Source organism: Peromyscus maniculatus, chromosome 3 (assembly GCF_049852395.1).
Source record: "Peromyscus maniculatus bairdii isolate BWxNUB_F1_BW_parent chromosome 3, HU_Pman_BW_mat_3.1, whole genome shotgun sequence".
In the NCBI taxonomy this organism is placed as follows: Eukaryota; Metazoa; Chordata; class Mammalia; order Rodentia; family Cricetidae; genus Peromyscus; species Peromyscus maniculatus.
In genome coordinates this window covers 66085662-66099397 of record NC_134854.1, presented here as the reverse complement: position 1 = coordinate 66099397, position 13736 = coordinate 66085662, and the positions used below count along the sequence as shown (strand labels likewise).

The 13736-nt window shown below is 52.3% G+C and overlaps 1 long non-coding RNA gene across 2 annotated transcripts; it reads right to left on the bottom strand.

The window, feature by feature from the left end:
• Positions 1-7743: 7743 nt before the first annotated feature.
• LOC107399929 (uncharacterized) lies at positions 7744-11669 on the bottom strand. 2 transcript variants are annotated; one of them, XR_013049805.1, is made up of 4 exons: positions 11317-11669; positions 8491-8626; positions 8092-8343; positions 7744-7997 (listed from the first exon to the last, which is right to left on the bottom strand). It is a non-coding gene; the product is annotated as an uncharacterized LOC107399929 (long non-coding RNA). The 2 variants fall into 2 exon arrangements; XR_006070292.2 differs by having other exon boundaries at positions 8491-8623.
• Positions 11670-13736: the final 2067 nt, after the last annotated feature.

Here is a 13736-nt window from a genome sequence, read left to right as displayed (position 1 = left end):
TTGCTAAATATTTTGTCCTTCTATACTGGCTTATGAGGCTTTTCCTGTTGGAATCCAAGTTCCTGGACATGCACTGGCCTTATGTCCAAGCTCTCTGTTTTGACCCGAGGCGTCAGAAATGTACCTTCTTATTACGAAGACCCTGAGATGCACTGATGTTTTAATGAGGAAAATTCTTCTTCTTCTCTATCTCTTTTTAAATGATCAAGGGAGTCATGTGGAAACTTTCATTCATCTTTACAAATTTTGGAATATATAAATTTACCAAGTTCTGGATTCTTCTGCTTCTGCTTTCCAGTGCCAGGATTGTGGACATGTGCTACTAGGCCTAGTTGGAAATGGTATTTTTATAATTGCCCCACATAACAACATGGATTATTCAGTTCATTTAGAGTCTTGTCACTTTAGTAGAGGGCAATGGGATCTTTCTTAGAATACTAGCTAGCTCTGTCTAGTTTTTTTGCTGCCATTAGGAATGATATCTTTTAAAAATATTTATTTATTTTTAAGAATACATATAAATAAATAAAACATGTTTTGCCTGTATGTCTGTGTACCACATGTGTAACTGATACCCATAGAAGTCAGAAGAGGGCATTGGTTCTCCTGGACCTGGAGTTGTAGACAGCTGTGAGCCACCATGTAGGTGCTGGGAACTGAACCTGGGTCTTCTGCAAGAACAGCAGATGTTCTTAACTGCTGAGACACCTCGCCGGCCCCTATTTTTATTTTAATATGTATGAGTGTTTTGCTTGTGTGTATGTATGTACACCATGTGCATGCCTGTGTCCTGCAAAGGCCAGACAAGGGTATAGAATCTTCTGGAACTAGAGTTAGGATGGCTGAGAGCCTTCATGTGAGTGGTGGGAATGGAACCCAGGTTCCCTGCAAAAGCTGAAAGTGCTCGTAATGTCTGGACTATCTCTCCAGCCACAGGAATGGCATCCCCATTCTCTTTAGTGTTATGAATGGTTATTATGGTGAGGGAAAAGTACTATTGATTTTATAAGTTGATGTTGCATATATCCAGCAACTTTCTTGTGAATTCTAATAAAGAGTTCACATTCTGTGTAGATTTCTACATTGTCCACACATGACATTTTTAAATCCCTTGCCCTCAATTCCCAGACCTCTGATTTCTTTTTCTTGCCCTGTAACTTTGGCCACCATCTCTGGCTCTTTGTTACACAATGGCAATGCTAATAGGCATCTTTGTTATGCTGCCAATCTTTTATTTACTTTTTGGTGCTGAGGATGGAACCCCGGGCTTCACACATGCCGAGCCTATATTCTGCCGTACTTGTAGCCCAAATGCTGCCAATCATGGTTTTTACGTTTTTGTTCTGAGATGGAGTCTCACTCTTGTGAGACTTCCAGAGTAGCAAGGACAAGGGCTGTGTGCCACTGTGTCCGGCTCCAATGCTGCCAGTCCTAATGAGGGTGATTCCAAAGTTCCTTTGTTAGGTGTGGCTTGTGCTGGAGGGGTTTGATGTACAGTCTTGTCGACAATGTGGTTCTGGTCACACTTTAGTTTCCTAAATTATTCTGTGGTTCTCTGTGCTATGAAGGGCTGCCCTTCTCCCAGGTCCCAACCCACAGGGAGCAGGTAACTTCAATACTGGAACAGCACTGTAGCCCAGACACTGATGTTTAGCAAAGAAGTCACTATAGGAAGCCCATTCCACCATTTAGGAAAGTTAATCCAGGCAGATAGAGATGCCACCTCTTTACGGTGGCGTCATTCAATACATCGCCCAGTGGCTAGGCCCACCACCGAGGCATATCTGTGGCATACCCATGCATGTGTTGGGGTGTGTGTGTGGCATGTAGGGATGTTTTGGAGTTTGAATGGGACCTGCCCTTTACAAGCTGTATGATCATGAATAAGTTATCTGATCTCCTTAACCCCTGATGTCCTCATCTGCAAAACACGGAAAGGGGTGGTCCCTAGGGAAGCCACACTTGGGTTAAGTGACCCAACCCCCAGAACAAACATATGGCAGGGCAGTCACTGTCAGCTGTGGTATCAGTGATCCCTAAAAGGAAAGGTGCCACCGGTGCAGGAAAAGCAGACATTCCACAGAGTCTTTAAGGCTACGAGAAATGCTCAGATAAGGGGGTGGGGTGGGGAGGGGGAGTGAACACTATATGCAGACGAAGCCAACATTTATTTTAAATGTTTTAAAGCTTGGAAAATGAAAGACTGAAGGGAGATAAATGAATATGAGGATTCTTAGTAATTTTTTTTAAACAAGGTCTCTTTTATAATTTTTCTGTGTTTCCAAATTTTCCTGCAGTGAATGTATTACTTTCATAAATCTTTAAAACATGTTTTATAGTAACAAAAATCTCAGCGTGACTCATCAGGGACAAGGCTGCCAAGTGTCTGGGCTGTGGTGGTAGATATGTGTGCCCCTAAACGGGCCTGTGTGTCTGGCACAGGCCTGGCCCCTCGGGATCAGTGTTTTGTTTATCTCTGGGCATGGGTAGCCATGGCGATCTTAAGTGCCACAGTGGAGCAGATATGGCCAGTATGTGAAGGCCGCAGAACCAAAAGGGAAGACAGCCGAGAGAGTAGGAGGGTGACTAGAAGAGCAGGGGATCCCCGGCATGGAGGACGAGTGGAGAAGAGAGGCAGGATGGAGAGCTAGAGAGACTCCAAGTCTGAGACAAAGACAGGGTTGGATAGAGATCAAGATAGAGATGGCAGACAGATGGGAGGGAGAAGACAGAGGGGCGGACACAGAGCCAAGGTAGAGAAAGAGAAGAGGGAGACACAGGAGACAGAAACAGATGAGAGACACAGACAGAGAGGATGGGGGAGGGTGGGGGAGAGGCCGGAGGGAGGGGTGTGGCTGTGGGAGGGGCCTCTATTGCTGCTTCTGTTCTGTGCCTGGTATGGGGTCCCGGCTCAGCATTCCTGCTCGGTCATGGGGTCCAAATGTGAGTCTGGCATCCTTACAGATCCCATCTACTGTCCCGCGGTCCAGGATCCTAGGACTGATGTGAGCAATGTGACCTTCCAGGACAGAGTCCCTGTCTTTGGGTTGTGACCTGCAGTGTTTGGATGCTCCAAGCAAGGAGACAGATCCTACCCAGATGTGAATGAAACCGAACTGCTCAGGCTGAAGGTGGATGGAGGCCCCGCCCCAGCCCCTCCTGAGAGGCCCCGCCCCAGCCCCTCCTGAGAGGCCCCGCCCCAGCTCCTCCTATGTCTCTTTGAATCCCAGCTCTTTGGCAGGGCCTGGGGGTTTGATCTTCTATCACAGGCGTGTGCCCTCAAGTCTTCCTCCCAGCTCTTGTTTCAAAGCCTTATTCAGGCGGCGGTTTTTAGTCACATCCACCCAAAAGCTCGAGAGTAACAAACAGAGTGACCGAGACACGGGTGAGCAGGAGGTAAACCTGAGGCTTTAGGTAAAAGGGACCCAGGGACACCGTCCAAGATGCAGCCTTTGCAGGGCATGGACCATCACACCCTGGGCCAACACTCAGTCTGCTCTTCCTCTAGCCCTGTAACCGTCATAAAGTTCCAAGTGCCTCTATGCCTGAGATCCCTCAGCTCTTAGAGCAAGTGGTACCCTCTCTGTCCAAAATGACGGCTGGATACGGGAGCAGGACAGGAGGCCAGCAGCCCCTCAGCGGAAGGTGGATGAGACACTGGGCTACCAAAAGGAGTCCTAGCACAGAGTTTGCAGACAGGATAGCCTGGGAAAACATGAGAGCAGCATGCTCGCCCAGGAGCATCACAAAATTCACAGAGCCCCCCTTTATCACAGAGCTACATTCAGCCTCGGGGAGGCGCCCAGGGACTGAGAAAAATGTCCATGACTTAGAGAATTCCAGACGATGAAGATGAAGACACGAACAGTACTGGCCTTGGGCTGGGGCCTCTGTGGAGAAAGACTGTAGCAGAGGTGACCGCTGCATGCTTGTGGTTTACATGTCCCCCATAGGCTCGTGTATGAGATGTTTGCTCCCTGACTGGAGAAGCTGATTTGGGAGGCCATGGAACTTGTAAAAGGCGGCCTCAGCTGGCAAAAGTAGGGGATGAACCTTTGAGGGCTGTACCCAAGTTCAGCCCCGCCCACTCTCCTCGGCATCACATGCCCAGCCCTGCCTCCCGCTGCCACTGAGCAGATCTAAGGTTGGGGGCTGCAGACTGAGGGTTCCGGGTCCTCGTGGCCCTGAACAACGCACTGGACGGGTGAGGCGCAGCCGCAAAGGAGATAGTTTAGGAACGTGAGCTGCGCGATGGGTCAGAGCCGGACCCAGGTCTGGACCTGAGGTCAAAAAGTGGGACCTATGGCCTTTGAGGGGTCGTTTACTTATTACCCCCCCCCCCGTGTGTCCATGCTCCATTTTATCACACAACAGAGGTGGGGCCGGGGGTTTCCAGTCTTTCTCTGCTGTTGCTCCCCTCCGTGAGCTCCCCTAAAACGGCGCCACCAATACTACAGACCAAGTGTTCAAACAGGAGCCTGTGGGGGAAATTCCACATTTGGGCCCAGGAGCACGGCAACTTTTAGCGTTTAGGGGATTCTCGAAGTAGAACAAGCGAGATGCATGCTGGCCTTGCCCGTCCCACGTGGACGCGCTGTCTCGGCATGCTCAGAGAGGATGCGTCCCGCCGTGCTGCCTGTGGATTTGCCCTTTGTACCGCTGGTTTACAGTTTCCCCGCACTGCCCTTATTAACTCCTAAAAAGTGAAGGTGTCGTGGAGAGGATGGCGACAGGAGGAAGGGGTGGCCAGTTTGGCTTTTGCTCCTGTGCTTGGGTGACAGAGGCACTTTGATGGTTAGTTTTGTCCACTTGGCACAGCCTCACATCCTTTGGGAAGAATGTCTTAATGACGGATGATCTAGAGCAGGCTGGTTGGTAGGCATGTCTTGGGGGGGGGGGGAATATCTGGATTACATTAGTTCATGTGAGAAGACCTGCCCCGCATGGGTGGCAACATTCCCTAAGCGGGAGGTCCTGAACTGTATCCGTGGGGGAAGCGAGCTGAGCTAGGCATGCGTGCATTTTACCCCTGTTCTCCTGACTGTGGTTGTGACTAGATGTCTCGAGCTTTGTTTGCACCTTGACCTCCCCACCATGATGGCCGGTAACCTGGATCTGTGAGCTGAAATCAGACCCCTTCTCCCTAAATTGCTTTTGCATTATTTTTTTAAATTACAGCAACATGAAACAAAACTAGGAGGAATAACGGTGACTCCCCATCCAAAGCACACAGATAAACTGGCGTGTGATCGAGAGCTGGCTTAGACACGATGGAGGTGGGATTCTCGTGGGACAGAGACAGAGTCTTTATCACCAACAGTTAGGGGAGCAGGGCTCCGGCATGGCGAGCTACAGGGCTCAAGAAACCTGGTGGGCAGGCATGGGGAGTCTTCAGTGGCCTCAACAATGAGGCTGATACTGGTTGTTTTTCACAGTCCTTCTCCCAGCTGAACCCTGAAATTACTTGGGGGTGGTAATGTCTGTGCAGAGGAATCCAGCTCCCAGAGGCCCCGCATGGCTAAGAGTTACCATTCATGATTTGTAAGTACAGCTTATGTCTGTGAACGTCTTTGCATGGCTTTGCAACAGGCTCTCACTGTGTAGCCTTGGCTGACCTTGAATGCATGGCGATTCTCCTGCCTCAACCCTCCAAATGCTGAGATGATAGGTCTGTGACACCTTCCTAAGAAGTGCTTGTAAATTCTTGAAGTGGGGCCATGCCGTCCTTTACCCTCTCAGACGTGATGTTCCGCTGGAGCCCTCACCTTGGTCTGGGAGGCTGTGAGGAAGAAGGAGGCCCTGCAACAGCTGGACCTGCATTTCACATACAAGTAAACGTGGCCTGTGGAAGTCACTTTTCATGTAGCTTTCTGTGACATTCAGATGAACTTGGTCTAAATGAATCCACGATAATTCTGTGACATTTGGTCACGCTTCTGCCTCACACCTGGGGGCATTTTCGCCTCGGCATTAATCTGTGCGAGATTAACAGGGCTCCAGCCTGGCCTGGCCCGGTTGGCAGTTTGAAGTGTTGAGCGCCACCTGGCGGCCGCACGGCACATGGCGCTACCCGGAGGTGCCCCGAGGGAAGTCTGTTTCCCAGCCATTTGCATCGCAGGCCCAGTTTATCCTTGGGTCGGCACCCTGAGTCTTGAACGTCAGCGGCTTGGCAAACACTACAGGAATTTAAGACACCATCGAGCTTCCTAGCTTATGTGGGCTCCGGAAATTGAGGGGGTTTGCTTCTAGGAAGTGTCTGGCTATCCTTCCCCTCCTGCCAATTGAGAACTGGCTACTAAATAAAGATGCCATGTGACCTCCCTTCGGCAGACTCCCGGTCTCAGAGCAACAGTTAAAGTGGAGAGGAGGGAGGCAGATGACTCACCGAAACTCCGGAGCAGGAAATTAGCACCCTGGGAGCCTGACCCGGCAGCAGCTCTTACAGAATTGATTGGCGGCGGTTTGAGCCCTGGGTGGAGTGGCTTTAATGTAGCCGAGCTTATTAATACTTCCTTCTGCTGACCTTGGGCACAAACCTAAAATGGAGCTAGGTATGGTGGCTCAAGGCCTGTAATTTTAGCGCTCAGGAAGCTGAGGCAGGAGGATTGCTATGAGTTCCAGGGCAGCCTGAGCTCAAGGACAAAACACACGAACAAAAAAAAGACCCCAAACAAATTCTGAAATGACCAATAATGGCTCCTACCAGCGTTCTTCAAGGTTTAGACATTGGCGAGGTTGGTGGAGAGACTCTGGGCGGGGCCACACAGCCGGCCACCCACTCTGGTCACTGCAGGTGGTGGGCTGTCTTCTCCCTAGGGGACCCTTTTCGAATGGTCCCGCCTGATGCTGCCTGGGTGCAGGGTCCCTCTCAGCCTTTGGACTAAGTGTGGCTCCAAGCAACAGAGACAAGATGGCAGAGGTCTTGGAGAAAGCGCAGCGGAGAGCAAGACTTAGCAGACAATTTCTACCTTTCAGTCAGGAGCAGAAACTGCAGCCCCCTGGTGGCGGCCGCGGTGTGCAGGCTGCTCCCGGGCGGGGTGTGTGGGAGGAAGGCATGGATCCGTGGCAAGTGCTGTTCTGAGAACTCAATGTCTGTGGCTTGCCGTGCTGGGGTCAGTGAAGCAGGTGAGGTGGGGAGCCCTGGCCATGTGGATGACAGCCCCAGGGCAGACAGAGTGGTCATAGGGTCACGGTCTCAGCTGACACCGAGAAGCCGAGCCAGGGACACAAAGAACTGCTTGCCACCTAGGCAGTGTGCCCTTCAGGCCTGGGACGAGGGGACTTGAAAGTCAGCTGGACATTTTCCTGCTAGAGAAATTGGGATCTCAGAGGTCATGTGACTCCTCTGCGAATCTGCAGAGCTAGGTGGCACCAGACTTCTACTCCAGCAGAGATTCCTTCCACAAGGTTGTGGGGTCCAGACAACCCAGAGGCCCCTGTTCCAAAATGTTTTATCTTGTTTTGTACTTAAAATAACCAAGTTTTGCCAGGCAGTGGTGGCGCACACCTTTAATCCCAGCACCCGAGAGGCAGAGGCAGGTGGATCTCTGTGAGTTCAAGGCTAGCCTGGTCTACAAAGTGAGTTCCAGGAAAGGCACAAAGATACACAAAGAAACCCTGTTTCAAAAAACCAAATAAATAAATAAATAAATAAATAAATAAATAAATAAATAAATAAATAAATAAATAAATAAATAAAATAAAAAACCAAAGCAACAACAACAACAAAACCAAGTTTTTGTTTGTTTTGGGTTTTTAGAAAGGGTCTCCATGTTCACTTAGACTGGGCTTGATCTCCTTCAGAGAGAGCTCTGATCCATGCTGATGCTGAGCCAGGGTTTCTGTCTGGTGGAGAATGCAGCACAGGTGGTCACAGCCTCCTTCCCGTCGTCCCTCTCCCAAAGGCCTCTAAAGCAACAGGTTCCGTGGCCACATGGCTTCCTCCTCCTTATGTAAAGCAGTCGAGTTCTCCAACAGCTTTCCATTTGCATCTCCACCTGGCAGCGGAGGAACCACAAACAAAATCACATTCTGCTTTACATGGGGCTGACATGAGTCAGGGCTACAGGGAGACAGGTGGGCAGGACACACCTTGCTCATGTCCTCTGCTCCCCCTCCGCTGCAGGCTGGGCTGGCTGAGGGTCTTTGTAAAGACGGCTCAGGGCGCGGCAGGAGTATCTCTTCTCAGAGCCCGGCCCCACGTGCTCCTCAGCGTCTGTTCCCATGCGTGTGGCACTCCTGCCAGCCTGTCTGTCCCGGGGGAGAATGGCTCTGTTCCTGGTGAGGCACAGGTGGGTGGCTGTGTGTTGAGCAGGGCTCCCCCTCCTGGGAATGTCTTTTGATCTAGAAACCAAAAGCACACAGAGAGGTGTCCCAGGCAGATCCCAGCCTAGATCCCTGCCCCCTGCCCACATTCTGGGGCCTGTGAGCTGCCAAATGACCAGGGCCATCTGGGGCCATGGAGGCAGATCATCAAACCAAGATCTTTACCATCTGCTACCCCAAAGGGTGTTGCTGGGGTCCTCCTCCAGAGCCTTTACCCACGGCTGTGACTTTGTTTCCAGGCAGGTGGTGTCTGTCCGAGCTCAGTTGGCCCTGGGTCCTGAGGCAGATGGTCCTGGAACTACTTAAGGGACAGCAGTGCCTGGGGTCAGATGGGGACAGAGGTGACACCTTTTTCTGCCTTCCCACCTGTGTTATTGGGTCTGGGTGTGTTTACCAGAACGATACTGGAGGGGGCCCCAGGGGCCATCTGTGACACAATGTCCAGGTCCTTCTTGTCTGGAACAAGGACTTGAGACATAGAGTAGCAGGAAAGTGTAGATGTATTAGGAGTGAGAGTGAGTACAGTGTGTTCTCCATGGACAGAGGGAGCCTGAACAAGCTTGTGGCTCATAGGCCCTCTGCCTGGGGCTTTTCTTTACAAAGTGGGTGTGTGTGCGTGCATTTTCTTGATAGGAGTGGACCTTTTCTTAACTGTAGCAAGTGTTCGATTCTTCTTTTTGGTTTGCACAATCCTTGGAGGTCCAGGGCAGTCCAAGGGAAGGTCTTTCGGTCTTTCTTGGTTGCTGGGCACCAAGTTAGTCGTCCTATGACTCACAGTCACGTGTGTCTGACTCTGGACACCCCCCCCCCCCCCACCCCCCCCCCCCCCCCCCCCCCCCCGCTCTCCTCTGTTCTGCTGCAGGGACAGACTCCTGCAGGCCATGTCTCTGTTCTTCCCGCTCCCATCCTTGGGAGGCGCTGCTGGGGCACTACAGCTGGATGGAGCCGGTTCTTCCTGTCCCCGTCCAGCAGTGACAGACAAGACCACAGAGGTTCCAGCTTCCCTGGGTAACCCATCACTGGCCTTGGGGTCACCTCCCCCTCCTGTCCCTTGCTGTTCCTCAGCTGTGGTGTCAATTCTGGAATGCCTGGCTCACTTGTCCTTGGCTCCTTTATGCCCTGAGATACCAGTTCCCCGAAGGTCACGTCTCTGCATTAAACACTGGACAACGTCTTTTCTCCAGACCCATGCAGGCTTACACCGCAGAGGAGGACCTTGAGTGTCTTTCTCGGCTGCTCTCTGCCTCATTCCCTTGGGATAAGGTCTCTCACTGGGTCTAGAGCTAGGCTGGCAGCCGACCAGTCCTCCTCTCTACCCCACACAGTAAGGAAGTTACAGACATCAGTGGCCAGATTTCTTAGTACATGCTTGGGGGCTAGAACCCAGGTCCTCATGTTTGTGCGGTGGCGGTGATAGGCCTCTCCCCCGGGCCAGCTCCCCAGCTCCTCTCCTGCCTTTTGACAATGAACCTGTCAGGGCCACAGAAACTCTCAGCTGATAGCCACTTCAGTTTTCCTACGCGTCTCAGGTCAGCCTGACCCCTGGCTCGAGGGCTCTGCCAGGTCAGTCCTTCCTTTCCTACGCCTGAGAACAGGTGTGTGTGCGGGGTGGGGGTGGGGTGGGGGGTGGGGGGTGGTGGGGTGGTGGTGGTAATTTTTAGGATAACTAGTTTTGGAGGAGGTGTCTTCTGGCTCACACAGCCCTCAGGCTCTGCTTGGAAGATAATGCAAATAAGGCTCCGTTGCTGTGCTTGAGGTCGTGCAGGCCATCGTGGAGCTGGGAACTGCGTGGGGTCCAAGGACTCTGCAGCCCCCACCACGAAGCCTCTATCCCCACCAAGTCGCTCACGTGAGCTAATGTAGTAGGACTATCCTTCCAGACTCCTGCGGCCATCGTTACAAGGTGCTCAAACTGGGTGCCTTGTAATAACAGGAATTTATTCTCTCAGAGCCCTAGATGCTGGGGTCTGAGAGCCAAGTGTTGGCAGGGCCATGCGCTCACCAAAGGTTTTAGGGGAAGATCCTTCCTTATGCTCGCTGATTTTGAGAAGGCCACTGTTCCATGGTAGCATTGCTCTAATCTCTGCCTCCGTTTTCATTTTTAAGTTATTTTTCTTGTTAGGTAGGGCCCCAGTTTGTAGCCCATGTTGGGCTCAAACTTGTGATCCTCCTGCCTCAGCTTTCTGAGTGTTGGGCTCATAGGACACATGCCACCACATTTGGCTGTCTCCATCATCAAGGTTTTTTTAAAAATATTTATTTAATTTGTGTGTATGCTATCTGCGTGTACCTGTGTGAACCATGTGTGTGCCTGGTGACATCATTGGTCAAAAGTGGGCATTGGATACCCTGGAATTTGAGTTACAGGCATCTGTGAGCCTTGTGGATGCTGGGGATGGAAACCGGGTCCTCTGTAAGAGCAGCAGCAAGTGCTCTTAACTGCTGAGCCATCTCATCACCCCTAGGCCCCTTTCTTTATGTGGACTTCTTTTGTAAATGTGTCTCTCTGTATCCTTTCCTATTGGAAGGAAGGAAGGAAAGGAGGGAGGAAGGGAGGGAGGGAAAAAGAAAGAGGAGATGAAGAAAGGAGAAGGCAAGTCAGAGGGAGTTATTGCAGTCGTGGGTGGCCCACAGAGGCCCCATCTGGCAGGCCAGGCCACAGTAGGAGCAATTTATAGCCAAGAAGTAATTGAACAGATTCAGGTCTCACAAGCCCAAACAGAGTCCCGGATTCTTGCTGTTCGGGAAGCTCATTAAAAAGAAGAATGAGAAGAAGGCAGCAGACCAGGGAATAGAGCTCTCTCCAGAGTCTGGGGATTTTTCCAAAGCCCAAAGTCAAGAGCATCCAGCACATTTCGCCCTCTGAACTGTGGCGGTGAGCTCTGGGGCTGTCTCCAGATGGGAGCCCACCCTGTAGAGACTCCGCCCACCTGGTTCCCCTGCCAGCCACAGAGTCTGCTCTCACCTGGTCTCTAGGTTTGACTCACTCACCTTGTCTGTGGAATCATTCAGAGCAGCCAATCACAGCCTCCTGTGGGAGCCAGTGAGACTGGCCTTCTTGCCGCTGCCCAGCCAGCCTATGGTCCCGGGGGTTGCCGGCTCACTCTGTTCCCCAGAGCTTTTAGGAGATGTGACTGATGGCAGTTGCTGTGTGTTTGGCTCACTTGTACTAGTTAGTGCCGGGGAGTCTGTCCTCACTAACGGGGTGAGGTGGAGGCTATCTGAACATTCTAAACAGGGAGCAGTCTCAGCTCTCAGGCTATGCTGAGGTAGCCTGGGATCGTTGCCCACCTCCAGTCTCTTGGAGCAGGAAGGGAGTTCACTGACGTGAGGGAAGAGGTCAGTGTGTGTGTGTGGGAGTGTGCCCAGCTCCTCTCTCCGCAGCTAACCAGGGAGGCTCCCCTAGGGAATAACCCTGAGAGCTGGCATATGCCTGCCTGGAGTAGGCATGAGGGAGAGCCGGTGCCCTGGAATTTGCAAGGTCATGAAGTCTACATGAACTTGAGAACTGGAGCCTACTTCTTGTCAGAAGTTTGAATCAACTGGAGATGGCCAGGCAGGGAGAGCAGCCAATGCTACCCCTCTTCAGTGATAAGGCTGGCGTCCTGCCCAACTGGGGGGACTCCAGAGAGTGGCTTGTCCTGTTAGGTCTTGCACACACCTACTGTGGACTGAATTGTGTCTGCAAGCCCATGCTTCCCCCACCTGCCTACCTTCTATGCCCCCCACCTGCCTACCTTCTATGTTCCCCCACCTGCCTACCTTCTATGTCCCCCCACCTGCCTACCTTCTATGCCCCCCCACCTGCCTACCTTCTATGTTCCCCCACCTGCCTACCTTCTATGTCCCCCCACCTGCCTACCTTCTATGCCCCCCACCTGCCTACCTTCTATGCCCCCCACCTGCCTAACTTCTATGTTCCCCCCACCTGCCTACCTTCTATGCCCCCCACCTGCCTACCTTCTATGTTCCCCCCACCTGCCTACCTTCTATGCCCCCCCACCTGCCTACCTTCTATGTTTCCCCCACCTGCCTACCTTCTATGTTCCCCCCGCCTACCTTCTATGTTCCCCCCACCTGCCTACCTTCTATGTTTCCCCCACCTGCCTACCTTCTATGCCCCCCACCTGCCTACCTTCTATGTTTCCCCCACCTGCCTACCTTCTATGCCCCCCCACCTGCCTACCTTCTATGTTTCCCCCACCTGCCTACCTTCTATGTTCCCCCCGCCTACCTTCTATGTTTCCCCCACCTGCCTACCTTCTATGTTTCCCCCCACCTGCCTACCTTCTATGTTTCCCCCACCTGCCTACCTTCTATGCCCCCCACCTGCCTACCTTCTATGTTTCCCCCCACCTGCCTACCTTCTATGTTTCCCCCACCTGCCTACCTTCTATGCCCCCCCACCTGCCTACCTTTTATGCTTCCCACCTGCCTACCTTCTATGTTTCCCCACCTGCCTACCTTCTATGTTTCCCCCACCTGCCTACCTTCTATGCCCCCCACCTGCCTACCTTCTATGCCTCCCCCCACCTGCCTACCTTCTATGCCCCCCACCTGCCTACCTTCTATGCCCCCCACCTGCCTACCTTCTATGCCCCCCACCTGCCTACCTTCTATGTTCCCCCCACCTGCCTACCTTCTATGTTTCCCCCACCTGCCTATCTTCTATGTTCCCCCCACCTGCCTACCTTCTATGTTTCCCCCACCTGCCTACCTTCTATGCCCCCCACCTGCCTACCTTCTATGCCCCCCACCTGCCTACCTTCTATGTTCCCCCACCTGCCTACCTTCTATGCCTCCCCACCTGCCTACCTTCTATGCCCCCCCACCTGCCTACCTTCTATGCCCCCCACCTGCCTACCTTCTATGCCCCCCACCTGCCTACCTTCTATGTTTTCCCCATCTGCCTACCTTCTATGCCCCCCCACCTGCCTACCTTCTATGTTTCCCCCACCTGCCTACCTTCTATGCCTCCCCACCTGCCTACCTTCTATGCCCCCCACCTGCCTACCTTCTATGTTTTCCCCATCTGCCTACCTTCTATGCCCCCCCACCTGCCTACCTTCTATGTTTCCCCCACCTGCCTACCTTCTATGCCCCCCCCCCGCCTACCTTCTATGTTTCCCCCACCTGCCTACCTTCTATGCCTCCCCAATCCTTTAAGCTCAAGACTTACGAATTCAAATCAGTGGTTTTCCTTGCTATCAAGACACATGTTTGCATTTTCCTGTTCTTTTGACTCAGAATTGAAAGCAGGCCTCACAGGACTCAGGAGATGGGGGGAGAGATGGAAGAATGCTTTTAGAGAGGACTGGAGAAGATGATTCCTGGGTTGGGGTGGGGGGACAGGGGAGAAGGACCTGGGCAAATAAGACATGTCCCTTTGGGGCCTTCAGTGGAGACATAGG